Here is a 13,525-nt window from a genome sequence, read left to right as displayed (position 1 = left end):
ACACACACACACACACACACACAGTAACTCTGATTCACGTAATCTCCATTTGGCCACTAGCATTAAAGTTAAAATGTGGATCTGTGCTGGTGAATTGGTCCAGCAGGTAGTATGTTTGCCTAAGAAATAAAGGTCACTGGTCTGAATCGTACTTATAGTACGGTTATTGCAGTTGTCAAATAATATATTTTTGTATGAAGTATAAATGGTGCAATATGATTTCAACAATCAAATCACCTTAAAAACTAAGAACTGTGAACTAAATGTCTTGCAGAATTAATGATTTCATATATCAAATGCAGGAGTTCCCCGGTATTCGAGTATTCGTTATCCAAGTCCCCGCAGTTACTAGGATTTGAAAATTAAAGCATTAAGGCTTTTTCCCTTGAGAAAATTGACCAAGCACTTTATATTTTTGTGAGAATGATCTTCATGATTGTGCAACAAAAGTTAAGCATGACGTTAAAGACATAACTAAATGGTACAACACAATTTTATCTGAAAAAAACGTGACAAAAAAAGGAAAACAAAACATGAACAACTCTGGATTCATTCTTTATTCATACAACTGAAAAATAGTGTGACTTCAATAAACTTTACTTAACTTTGCATTGCACAACATATAATAATAAAAAAAATGGGAGCTACTACAGCGTGCAGTCTACTACGTCTACCGGCCGAATTTAAATGATATCTTTTATGAATTATACACAAACTGGTTAAATAGTACATTTAAATTAATGACTTATACTTTTTAACGATATACACTTCAAATGTCATTTAAAAATGTCACAAATAAATCATCTACATCTTTTCTTAGTGCTTTCCAGAAAAAGTGATCAAGGCAAGATTGAAAAGCTTACTGTTAATGCCTCTCATTTTCTTTAGAATACATTTTTGCTGCTGTCACTGGATCTACATAATTTACCGTAAAATTGCGATAACCCACGACATTTAGACTGTTATACCCATGCCATTCATCAGAATGAATCACTGAACCAGATTCACAGTCTCATTCAACAATGTAGAGATCAAGGTGCCTCTGTCATGCTATTGCACATAAAAATACTGACAATCAGGGCCTTGCTTGAGACCAAAAACCCAAGACTTGTCAATTCTTGGTCCATGGTGCTTGTTGTTTTGTACAACTGCATTACTATCCTCAGAGAGAGAGAGAGAGAGAGAGAGAGAGAGAGAGAGAGAGGAGCTTGGTTGCCATTTAGCATGCTCTGTACCAACCATCTTACCTCTTGCATAGTAAGAAATAATCGCTCACACACACTCTGCACATATTATACCAGTCAGGTATAGAGTGAAATGTCCATTGGTATTTCCAGTACTAAAAAGACACCAGTTCTAAAATTTCGCACAAACTCAGATTGCCGTGTAATTTATTGTTTATGTCCATATAATGGAAGAATGCATTGCCTTTCTGGACAGAACTTGAAGTTTGGCACACTTTTACGTAGACAACGAAGTATAGGCCTCTATTCTCCACCTCTCATGTTTTCTTTTTTCTTGCGTGACACTACCACATCGATGACAATGCTCTAAGTCTTGAGGTACGTCCAAAAGATGGTGTTCACGGTGCCTTCTGTAAAGATGGCAGTTCTGTAGAAATCTTTCAACAACATTGCATAGGGTAAAATTTTTAGACTTCTATTCTCAAATTTCAGGTTTCTTAATTTTAACGAAGGTAGACCACACGCTATAGTGTATATGTTGCATCAAAAATCATTCAGCACATAACTTTGTTTTTATCATAATACTGCACTACATAAAATTAGAGTAGCTAATATTTAGTCTTTATTAAAAATTATTTAGCACATAATTTTGTGTTTTTATCACATTCATATTTATTCATATATCATATTTTTAGCATTCACTATAGTGTCGGTAGACCACACGCTATAGTGCCAGTAGTGTACTTTCACATTCTAGCATCTGGTAGACGCTGTAGACTGCACACTATAGTAGCACCAAAAAATGTCTAATAAAATAATTTTCTCATTTTCAGTTCCTTCATCCATTTTATACTATGTACAAATACATAATAAACATTATGAAAATTTGGTCCCCATTTTAAGTTGAACTTTCTTGGGATGTGTCCAAAAGGTGTTCACATTGAAATGCAAGTGCAGTGCCTTCTGTCAAGATGGCACTTCTGTGGAAATCTTTCAACAGCATTGCATAGAGTAAAATCTTAAACTTCTCTTCTCGAGAAGAGAAGTTTCATCCCTTTCCTTCTAGAGTTTACATAAGTAAAGAAAGATTCGCTGTTTTTCTTTGCATCCTTTACCAAGGATTTCTCGTAATCTGCCTTCGCCTGCCTAACCTCCTTTGTGCCTTGATTACACACTAGTTTATATCTGCCATAGGCTTCTGTGTCACCTGATACTTTATATGCATCCCATACATTATTCTTCTCTGCCACGAGCCCTATTAATTCATCTGACATCCATTTAGGCCTAAACCTTGAACAGTATTTCTTAGTTGGAACGAAAAGCCTAGTAGCCTCCAAAATTAAGTCCCTAAGAGCTTCCCATTTAGAATTTAATGTTGGTAACATCATCAGTTGATCCCACTGTAGAGAATTTAAAAACTGTCTGAGACCACCGTAGTCATCTTTACGAAAGCAAAAACCCCTCTCTTTAGCCTTGATGTTAGTTACATCTTGTAAGTAATTCCCATATCAGTACATTGTGATCACTGTCACCCAGTGGTTCCTTTATCTGCAAATTGTTAATGCATGAATAATCACTGCTGATAATCAGATCAAGAGTATTACTCCCTCTGGTTGCCTCTCGAACATGTTGCTGTAGAAAACAGCAATATCTGGAAAGTTAAAATCCTCCATTATAAGACATTCTGATTTACTGGCCCACTCTATTTCTCTGCACAACTGCCGATTATACCCATCAGATTCATTAGGCCTATAACACACAACTACTCTCGTTTTTCCGTTGCCAGTGCTTATTTCACAACAAACAGACTCAACACTGCATTGTCCACCAACATCAATTGGATGCACTTTCTTCAATTTTACTTGTTTCTTAACTAACAGCATAACCCCTGCTCCCTTCCTGTACACATTGTACCCCCGAAATTCCAATTCTGTACTACTTCTATCTGGTTGACACCACATTTCTGATATCCCAACAGTATCTGCCTTTGATGTCTTGACTAGCACTTCAAGCTCATCAAATTTATTAACTGTACTCCTAGCATTGGTGCACATGCAAGTATACATGCACCTGTTCCTACTCTTAGTTACCCTAACACAGCCCATGTATTTACTTGTTCCACTATGACTCCCAGCAGTCCTAGAAATCTCCTTTACCTTTCTTTCCAGGCTGCTGCTCATTCTAATAGAAGCAGTGCAAGAATCACTTTTGCCTCTGCCTGCAGCCACTCTTAACCTTTTAGTCTTGTCTAGTATGTTTGTCTAGTTCAGCCTTAAATTTATTTAAGCTATCAGCTTCCACAACAATAGATGGAATGATTCCTGACTGTTCAGGTTGCCGAACAGTGAATAGCAGACCAGAGCTGGACCACCGGTAAGAAGAACCTGATAGCTCCTCCTGCAATCTTCAAAAAAAAAAAAACAAGCAGGGTGTAAGTAACCAACCATAACCAATAACAGATACAGCCATAACGGAAGAATTGGAGGAACAGCAGGAACAAGAACTGCAACCCGGAGCAGAATGGGCAGTTTGACCATCCTACGGGACTCGACACAGTATGCCATTTGGAGATCTGAACTGAGTACCCAGTACTCAAACCCAGTTCCCTTTAAAACCCCATCCCCAGGCAGGGGGAGACAGGTCTCTATCTCCTCCCCTCCCTGCCTCCCCCATACTTCGCTTGGTGGGGCTCGTCCCCCCCTAACTAAACCGACCGAGTACACTCCATTAACAATGCTGCCAAATTCTAATCAACGCTGTCTTGAAAATCTCTTTTGGTCTTTCCAAATTGTAGTGTTCAACCCCCACCCCCTTTTTTTTTTATAATACCAACATGATAACAGAAGTAAGAAGCTGATCATAAAAGCTAAGCCCATTCTCAGAACGACAATATCCACAGCGAGTACGAGAATCAAAGAATACCTTGACACCCTCAAGTAGAAACTCCTGGCACTGCAAAAGATTTTGCTGTTACTGGGAGAGTGTCCAGAGGAAAACTGACAACAGGATAGTTGATGAAAACTAGAGAGCCTTCTACAGGAAAATCGATCAGAAAGAGAAGGAAGCCAATGCACTTCCCAACCAGAAGGTACTTGAAGTTCTGGGTTGAAAATAATGGATTCACTGGTTAAAGAAATATTGCAGGCTCATCTAGACATGACTGCAGTAACAGTTAAGACACAGCATGGGTTTGTTAAAGGGAGGTCTTGTCTGACCAATTTGATTGGATTATGATGTGGTCACAAAGGAATTAAATGCCAAAAATTATTTTGATATCATATACTTGGATTTCAGGAAAGCTTTTGATACTGTTGCACATTGAAGACTGCTGTACAAATTGGAGAGATATGACAACAACTGGTACAAGAAGTTCACTGCACACTTACACAGGCACATAGCAGAGCAGCAGTTCACCCAGATAATATTCCTCAAAATGGACACCTGTCCCACTAATGCTGCTGGTCTTATAGACCAACAGCATTAGTGGGAATCCAACACCCACATGCCTGATTCCTATAGTGCTAGGCTCCAGGCTAGCACTATAGGAATCAGGCATGTTTGCCATGCGCTGCGACCCGTGGAAACTTGGAAAGGGAGATCCCAGTGGTTGAGTGGTCCACCTTCGATACCACTTTGGCCCCTGCTTCGACAAGACAAGTCATCATGGATGGCTCAAGCAGCTAGTGGGTTCTCTTGCAAGGGTCAACCATGTCATTTTCACGCCCCTATCCTCATAGTCTGAGGGACAGGATTCGGGCTGGCGGAAGTGTGGGTATAATTTCTGTGTAGCCGTGACGTTCCATTCCCGAGCTCATTTGTTGCTTGTCGGGTAGTGGGTGGAGAGCCCGGGCACTGAACCAAACTAAAAAACTCTCAAATCCTGATACTCTAAACTTTTTTTCTGGGAACCAAGACGGTTCGTACAAGAAGTTAATGACACAAATGCAGACTCCACCATTTCAGCAAGAAGGCCCAGACTGAAGCTATATCAGATCCAACACCTAGATACCTCGATACTCTATTCCACCGGAGATAAATCTATAGGGAAAATGTCACCTTTACAAGAGCTTTCGTAAAGGTAACTACAGTGGTCTCAGACAGTTTTTAAATTCTGTACAATGGGATCAACTGATGATGTTGCCAATGTTGAATTATAAATGGGAAGCCTTCAGGCTACTAGACTTTTCATTCCAACTAAGAAATACAGTACTGTTCAAGCTTTAGGCCTAAGTGGATGTCAGATGAACTAATGAGGCTTGTGGCAGAGAAGAAAAATGTATAGGATGCATATAAAGTATCAGGTGACACAGAAGCCTATGGCAGATATAAACTAGTGTGTAATCAAGTCACAAAGGAGGTTAGGCAGGCGAAGGCAGATTACGAGAAATCCTTGGCAAAGGATGCAAAGAAAAACAGCAAAGAGTTCTTTACTTACATAAACTCTAGAAGTAAAGGGATGAATCAGATCGGACCACTTAACATAGATGGGTTGGCTATTGATGATCATGCTCAAGTAGCTGATAAACTGAATGAGTATCTTGCATCTACATTCACACATGAGGAGTTATTCAGTGAGGGGGAGTGCCAGACGTTTATCAAACTCTAACATGGAGCTAAGCGATTTTGTAATAACTGAGAGCAAAGTGGAGGAGAAATTGTTGAAGTTAAACATAAAAAAGGCACCTGGGGTGGATGGGATCTATCTAGTTATATTAAAGGAGGTAAGCAAACCCCTAGCCATAATTATGAGAGCTTCCTTGGACTCTGGGGAGGTCCCCATGGACTGGAGGTGTGCGAATGTATAACTAATTCATAAAGGGAGGGTTCAAAACGTGACAAGTAACTATAGACTTGTTAGTTTAACTTATGTTCTGTGGAAAATAATGGATTCACTGGTTAAAGAAATATTGCAGGCTCATCTAGACATGACTGCAGTAACAGTTAAGACACAGCATGGGTTTGTTAAACGGAGGTCTTGTCTGACCAATTTGATTGGATACTATGATGTGGTTACAAAGGAATTGAATGCCAAAAATTATTTTGATATCATATACTTGGATTTCGGGAAATCTTTTGATACTGTTGCACATTGAAGACTGCTGTACAGGAGAGATATGGCATTAAGGGTAAGTTAAGGTTGGCAGGGTTGTCAAGGACGCTACTGACACTATGCCACTGCAACAGGATCTGGAAAGGTTGAGCAGATGGGCTGAGAGGTGGCAAATGAAGTTTAACATTGGCAAATGTAAAGTACTACATATGGGAAACAGCAACCCCAGAGCAACGTATCAACTCTGTGGTATACACTGACAGTGGTAGAGAATGAAAGGGACCTGGGGGTGGTTGTGCGGGCAGATATGAAGTTCTCTGAGCAGTGCAGATGGGCTGCAAGAGTAGCTCATGGCGTATTGTCAATGATATATAGGAATTTTCCTAGCAGGGATAAGGAGGTGATTATTCCCTTGTATAAGGCAATGGTCAGGCCACACCTAGAGTACTGTGTACAGGTCTGGAGGCCTCATTTCAAGAAGGATGTAGAGCTGCTGGAATGAGTACAGAGAAGGGCAAAAAGATTAGTGAATGGAACAAAGGGGTGCTCTTACGAAGAAAGGCTTAAGTTTGCAAATTACAGTGTCTGGAGACTAGGCACCAGCGAGGTGATCTGATAGTGTATAAAGCCTTGAATGGTTTGAGCATGCTCAATGCTGATGGGATTCTTCCTCTTGCTCAGAATAATCACCTGAGAGGGCATAAATTCAAATTGAGGAAAGACAGATATAGGATAGACGTGTGGAAATTTGCCTTCAGCCAGCGGGTGGTTGGTTGGTGGAACAGACTTCCATCCCTTGTCGTGGAAGTTGATAGCCTGAATAAGTTTAAGGCTCAGCTGGACAGGTATTTCGAACAAACAGAGGGGTGAAGTGGAAGTGGTTTTTTTTTTTGGCTGATGCTGCATAAGCTTGCTTTCTTGCATCAAATGCCTCTGTTAATGCTAATGCTACAATGGATAAAAGGACGGTTGAGTGGGAGAGATGACAGAGAGTGGTAATCAATGGACACTGCTCTTCATAGACAAATTTATTAGTGGAGTTCCCCAGAGATCGGTGTTGTGCCCATTATTGTTTTGTTTATTTATCAGTGATATTGATGAAGGTATATCGGGTTTAATGTCCAATTTCACAGATGGTTCAAAGGTTGGCAGGGTTGTTAACGACAGTAAAGACAGTATGCTACTCCAACTAGATCTAGATAAGTTTAGCAAATGGGCTGAGAAGTGGCAACTGAAGTTTAACATTGGCAAATGCAAAGTATTGCAAATGGCTAGCAATAACCGAAAGAAACGTACCAACTGTGTGGTTCTACACTCAGGTAAGTGAAAAGTAAAAAAAAAAAAATTGGGGGTAATTGTGCAGTCGAATATGAAGTTTGCTGAGCAGTGCAAATGGGCTACCAAGTCTGGTCATGGAGTCTTGTCAATGATATATAGGAATTTTTCTACCAGGGACAGGGAGGTGATTATCCCGTTATACAAGGCAGTGGTCAGGCCATACCTAGAGTACTGTGTACAGGTCTGGAGACTTCATTTTAGGAGGGATGTAGAGTTGCTAGAATGAGTACAAAGAAGGGCAACAAGATTGGTGAGGGGGAACAAAGGGATGCTCTTACCAAGAAAATGCTTAAGTTCTGCAAATTGCAGTGGCTGGAGAGCAGGCACCTGTGAGGTGATCTGATTGACGTGTATAAGGCCTTGAATGGCTTGAGCAAGCTGAATGCTGATGGGATTCTTCCTCTTGCTCAGATAAGAATTTGAGGGGGCACATATTCAAATTGAGGAAAGACAGTTGTAGAATAGATATGTATGCGGAGATTTGCCTTTAGCCAGCTGGTAGTTGGTTGGTGGTATAGAAGTTGGTAGCTTAAATAAATTTAAGGCTGAGCTGGATGGGCATTTGGAACGAACAGAGGGGTGAAATGGGAGGGGTTTTTTTTTTTTTTTTTTTGGCTGATGCTGAATAAGCTTGCTTTCTTGCATCATATGCCTCTACTAATGCTAAAACCCCACAAGGCGTGATCTCTGAATGGGATCTTGAAGGGTAGGGGGGGGGGATTTGCTCAGAACTGTAATCGCACGGAGTGAGAGCTGCAAAGCAAATGTTGAAATGTAGGGATGGGAATCTAGTCCCGACTAAATATCTCATTGTTACTTTTAATATGCCAGTAACACGTAATGAGATTAAAGCTGGTTATCCGAACACACAGTATGTCCATCTGTTCCAAATCCATTAAGATGCTTTAAGTGACAGAAATATGGACATTCACAAATGGCCTTCCATGGTGCCATTGGCTGTGAAAAATGTGTTCGAAGGACCGTGAGATTACATCATGTAAAGCTTCAAAACCTAGCTGCATTAATTGCCAAGGCAAACACTTGCCTACGCTTGAGCATGCCAGAGGTGGAAGGAAGAAATATATATATATACGATGACTTAAGGCAGAGCTTATCTCCTATCAGGAGGCCAGAAAAACAATTAAACCAGTAAATAGCAATAAGACAACATATACTGAAAAGGTTGCTAGGAAATGTTCTATTTGGAATCAAACCAAAATGACAGTACCACCAAAAGAGTCCTTTACACGCAAAGAAAACTCAGTCAGCTGCAACTGCAATATCGATACCTCCTTTCACTCCAGCATTACAAAATCCAAGCCGAGAAGTAACTGAACAGAAAATCCAACCACTAACTCCAGTACAAGGAAAAATGGATGTGGGAACCAAGGAAGTACCTGACGAGACAGTCTTGGAACTCTTTGCAGAGGAGAAATTGGACAAATTGGAAATCGGACAGCATCCATAGCTCCCCAAAAAAGATAAATCCAGGACTGAAAAAATTAAGCCCTCAGCACTTCGGAAGCCAATTGATGGATCCACCAAGCCCACATAATGGCTAAATTCCTTCAGTTGAATTGTTGTGGATTCTGGCAAAATGCATATGCCTACAGTCAGTTCTGCTATAGCCGACCGGGCTAGCCAGGTGGGTAAAGTGCCTGCCTGGGAACCCAAAGGTCGTGGGTTTGAATCCCGCCTCGGGCTTGGATCAGAGTAAAATGCAAAAACTTTGAGAGGTGCATTATGGCCACAGAAGCCGATGCGCCAACAACTAACAAAAAAAAAAAAAAAAAAAAGTTCTGCTATAATGTGCATTTTGGCAACACAAATTTGCTCCAACACAACTGATATATTAGGGAACAATGCAATTTTTGCATTGGTTCATGCACAATTTCATCTGTGAGTAACATCAGCGAATGCAAAGCCTGCACCAAGCTGAACATAGTGACCTGTGCAGCAATGCATACAAATTTACAAAGCTTAAAAAATGTCAAATTTGTGAGAGCTATATTTCCCATTTACTTTAGCTGTATTGATCAGAGACACTGTTGTCATTCGCTGTATTCACAATATATTGTAGGCCAACTCATGTTTTCAGAGGCTCACATTTTTCAGTTTGAACAGAAATTTTGTGAGGCGTGAGCAGAGGAGTACATTTCTGGAGGTCACTACCATAAAACAATAAAAACGATTTGCAGTTCACAGTTTATTGGGCTTTTCTGTTAGTGCAATCTAATTATAAACGGGTAGTAAACTCAATCTTATTGCATTTTCAATAATACCGATAGCTGGAATGCTACAGGTTTTTATGTTATTATGGTGAAATGTGTTTCCCCTTCTATGAAATCTTCAATCATATAAAAAACAAATTTTCAGAGTCTTCTGTTCATTCCTATTTTTAATGTGCAAAATTGTTTCCTTAAAATGCAGTTTCCAGATAGCTGGTGCAAGTCTATTCTTATTGCATTTGTTTAGCCAGGAAAGTATCCTAAATTTATGAAAAGTTACCATCCAATTGCTCTGCTTTGTGTAAAATATTGAAGAGAATGGACAATGATCGTGTTTTATGATACTTAAAATGAAACTTCCTTCCCTCCCACTTTCAAAGGAATGGGTCCACTCTGGACCATTAATTAGAATGGAAACATCTATTCAAGATGCATTCCTAAAAAGAGAGCACCTGATGTCCATCTTCTTTGACATGACAAAACTTGGAGATTTGTGATTTTGAAAAATCTTCCATATGTTTTTTCCAACTTTGAATTGGATCTATCCTCTCTTGCCCCTTTTTGCCTAGAGGAGGGAGTAACACAAGATCTGTCTTAAGTGTTACGCTTTTTGCCATTAATGTTAATTCTGTTACCGAACAACTTCCTCCAACTATCCAGGTGGGCAGGAGCAGCAGTGCGTAGCACACACTTCTTGATTAGACCGGGGCTCAAGCCTGTGACCACCAAATACAGAGGATGCGGAAAGGTCAGGGAATGACCGCCGCATATCCCCGAGCCTTACTTGCTAATGCTCCTAAAAACCAAATAACAAACAAACATCCTCCAACTATGAACAGTGCACTCTATGTTGATGACTCCAGCATATTTTCTTAATCATGCAACATGAGGGATATTGAGAGACAGTTGCAACAAGCTGTTGATCTCTTAAACTCCTGGGCCATGGCGAATGGTTTCAGGTTATCACCGCAGTAAACTGTTTGCAGTTTGCATCCACTTTTGCTGCAAGTATAACTTTCAGCCCAAACCTGAATTAAGATTTGGACAGAGCACCATCCCAATAGTAGCAGAGACGAAATTCTTGGGAATCATATTTGATAAAATGGTGACGTTCCTCCAGCATATTCGTCAGCTATGCACAAAGTGCATGAGTGGGCTGAACATTCGACATGTGCACTTTGGACAGGTGATTTGAATGGCATGATGATGAATAGGGGTCAAGCCACTGAAGGGCTATTTCTGGCAAATATACCTGAGACTCAATCTAATTTGGACTGTACAAGTGAACGATATAGACAGAGTAAAGTGCACCAATCTGTATCCCAAAACATAGAAGAGAGAGAACGTGGAAAATGAACCATCCCTACTGCTTCAAAGAAAAGAGTTCTCTGCAATATTCTTTTAAACAGAACTCCGTGCCGTACCACCCTACTTGAACATCCGTTTTTGAATCCCGATGGGAAAATCTTATAACGCACGTCAGACTGTAAATCTCCCATTTGGTATTCGTGTCCAAGAGCTTCTCAGATAACTTAACATCTTGGTAGACAAGGTTGCCCAATCACCAAGGCAACCATTTCCATATCGGCATGATGAAATTCCAGCCTTTGACTTCTTTAAGAACTGGATTAAGTCAGATACATCGTCTGCCATATACCTTCAGCTGTATTCACAACACCAAGCTGAACACTCTGACTTCTTGCCCATTTTTACAGACGGCTTGCTCCAAAAATGGTGTATCTAGTTTACCAATGCCAGTGTTGCCTAGGATAGTCTAGAAAATTAAGTGCAAATATACATCTCATCCTCCAACACTAGATCAAACATTTGCTAAGGTGTCTGCAGAAACGTTGTCACAGAATTTCTTTCCCTGAAAACAAAGAAAAAAACCTTTCAAATCTCCTAACAGCTCTTAGCATTAGCAGAGGCATATGATGCAAGAAAGCAAGCTTATTCAGCATCAGCCAAAAAAAAAACACACCACTCCCATTTCACCCCTCCGTTCGCTCGAAATACCTGTCCAGTTGAGCCTTAAATTTGTTTAGGCTATCAACTTCAACAACAAGTGATGGAAGTCCACCCGCTGGCCAAAGGCAAATTTCCGCACATCCGTCCTTCCTCAGTTTGAATTTATGCCCTCTGAGCTGATTATTCTGAGAAAGATGAAGAATCCCATTGGCATTGAGCATGCTCAAACCATTCAAAGCCTTATACACCTCTATCAGATCACCTCGCCGGTGCCTAGTCTCCAGACTCTGTAATTTGCAAAACTTAAGCCTTTCTTCGTAACAGCAACCCTTTGTTCCATTCACTAATCTTGTTGCCCTTCTCTGTACCCGTTCCAGCAGCTCTACATCCTTCTTGAAATGAGGCCTCCAGACCTGTATACAGTACTCAAGATGTGGTCTAACCATTGCCTTATACAAGGGAATAATCACCTCCTTATCCCTGCTAGAAAAATTCCTGTATTTCATTGACAAGACACCACGAGCTACTCTTGCAGCTTGTCTGCACTGCTCAGAGAACTTCATATCTGCCTGCACAATTACCCCCAGGTCCTTTTCATTCTCCACCACTGTCAGTGTAGTACCGCAGAGTTGATACGTTGCTCTGGGGTTACTGTTTCCCATATGTAGTACTCTACATTTGTCAATGTTAAACTTCATTTGCCACCTCTCAGCCCATCTGTTCAACCTTTCCAGATCCTGTTGCAGCAGCATAGCATCAGTGGTGTCCTTAACAACCCTGCCAACCTTTGTATCATCTGCAAACTTGGACATTAAACTTGATATCCCATCATCAATATCATTCATAAACACCGAAAACAACAACGGACCCAACACTGAACCCTGAGGAACTCCACTAATAACATTAGTCCACGTTGAGCAGTGTCCATTGATTACCACTCTCTGTCTTCTGCCACTCAACCATTGCCTTATCCATAGCAGCAATTTGCCTCCAATGCCACACTGATCATATTTGTGCAGCAGTCTTCCATGTGCAACAGTATCAAAAGCCTTTCTAAGATCCAAATATATAATATCAAAGTTATTCCCTGCATCCAGTTCTTTTGTGACTACATCATAGTATCCAATCAAATTGGTCAGGCAAGACCTGCCCTTAACAAAACCATGCTGCGTCTGAGCTATAACTGAATTCTTGTCTAGATGATCCTGCAGTGCTTCTTTAACCAGTGCCTCCATTAATTTACCTGGAACAGAAGTTAAACTAACAGGTCTATAATTACTTGTGTCAGCCTTTGATCCTCCTTTGTGAATTGGGGTTACATTTGCACATCTCCAATCTATGGGTACCTCCCCTGAGTCCAAAGAAGCTCTCATAATTATGGCTAGGGGTTTGCTTACTTCCTTCGCTGCCTCCTTTAATATAACTGGATAGATCCCATCCACCCCAGGTGCCTTTTTTATGTTTATCCTCAACAATCTCTCCTCCACTTTCCTCTCAGTTATTACAAAATCATCCAGCTCACTGCCAATGTTTACTTTACCTACATCATTCTCCTTCCTGAATAACTCCTCATGCGTGAATGTAGATGCAAAATACTTGTTTAGATTGTTAGCCACCTGAGCAGGATCCTCAACTGTTGAACCATCAATATCCAGTGGACCAATCTGATTCATCCCTTTCCTTCTTGAGTTTAAATAGGTAAAGAACTCTTTTCTGTTTTTCTTTGCATCCGTTGCCAAGGATTTTTCGTAGTCTGC

General features: G+C 40.5%; 1 protein-coding gene across 1 annotated transcript in view; it reads left to right on the top strand.

The window, feature by feature from the left end:
* Positions 1-13,525, top strand: part of LOC150078339 (serine/threonine-protein kinase 10-like) — a 387,198-nt gene that overhangs the window by 326,741 nt on the left and 46,932 nt on the right. The window lies entirely within an intron of this gene.

The sequence above is a fragment of the Mastigoproctus giganteus genome, chromosome 11 (genome assembly GCF_048544385.1).
Source record: "Mastigoproctus giganteus isolate SK-2022 chromosome 11, ASM4854438v1, whole genome shotgun sequence".
Taxonomy (NCBI): domain Eukaryota; kingdom Metazoa; phylum Arthropoda; class Arachnida; order Uropygi; family Thelyphonidae; genus Mastigoproctus; species Mastigoproctus giganteus.
This window is presented reverse-complemented; position numbering and strand designations above follow the sequence as displayed.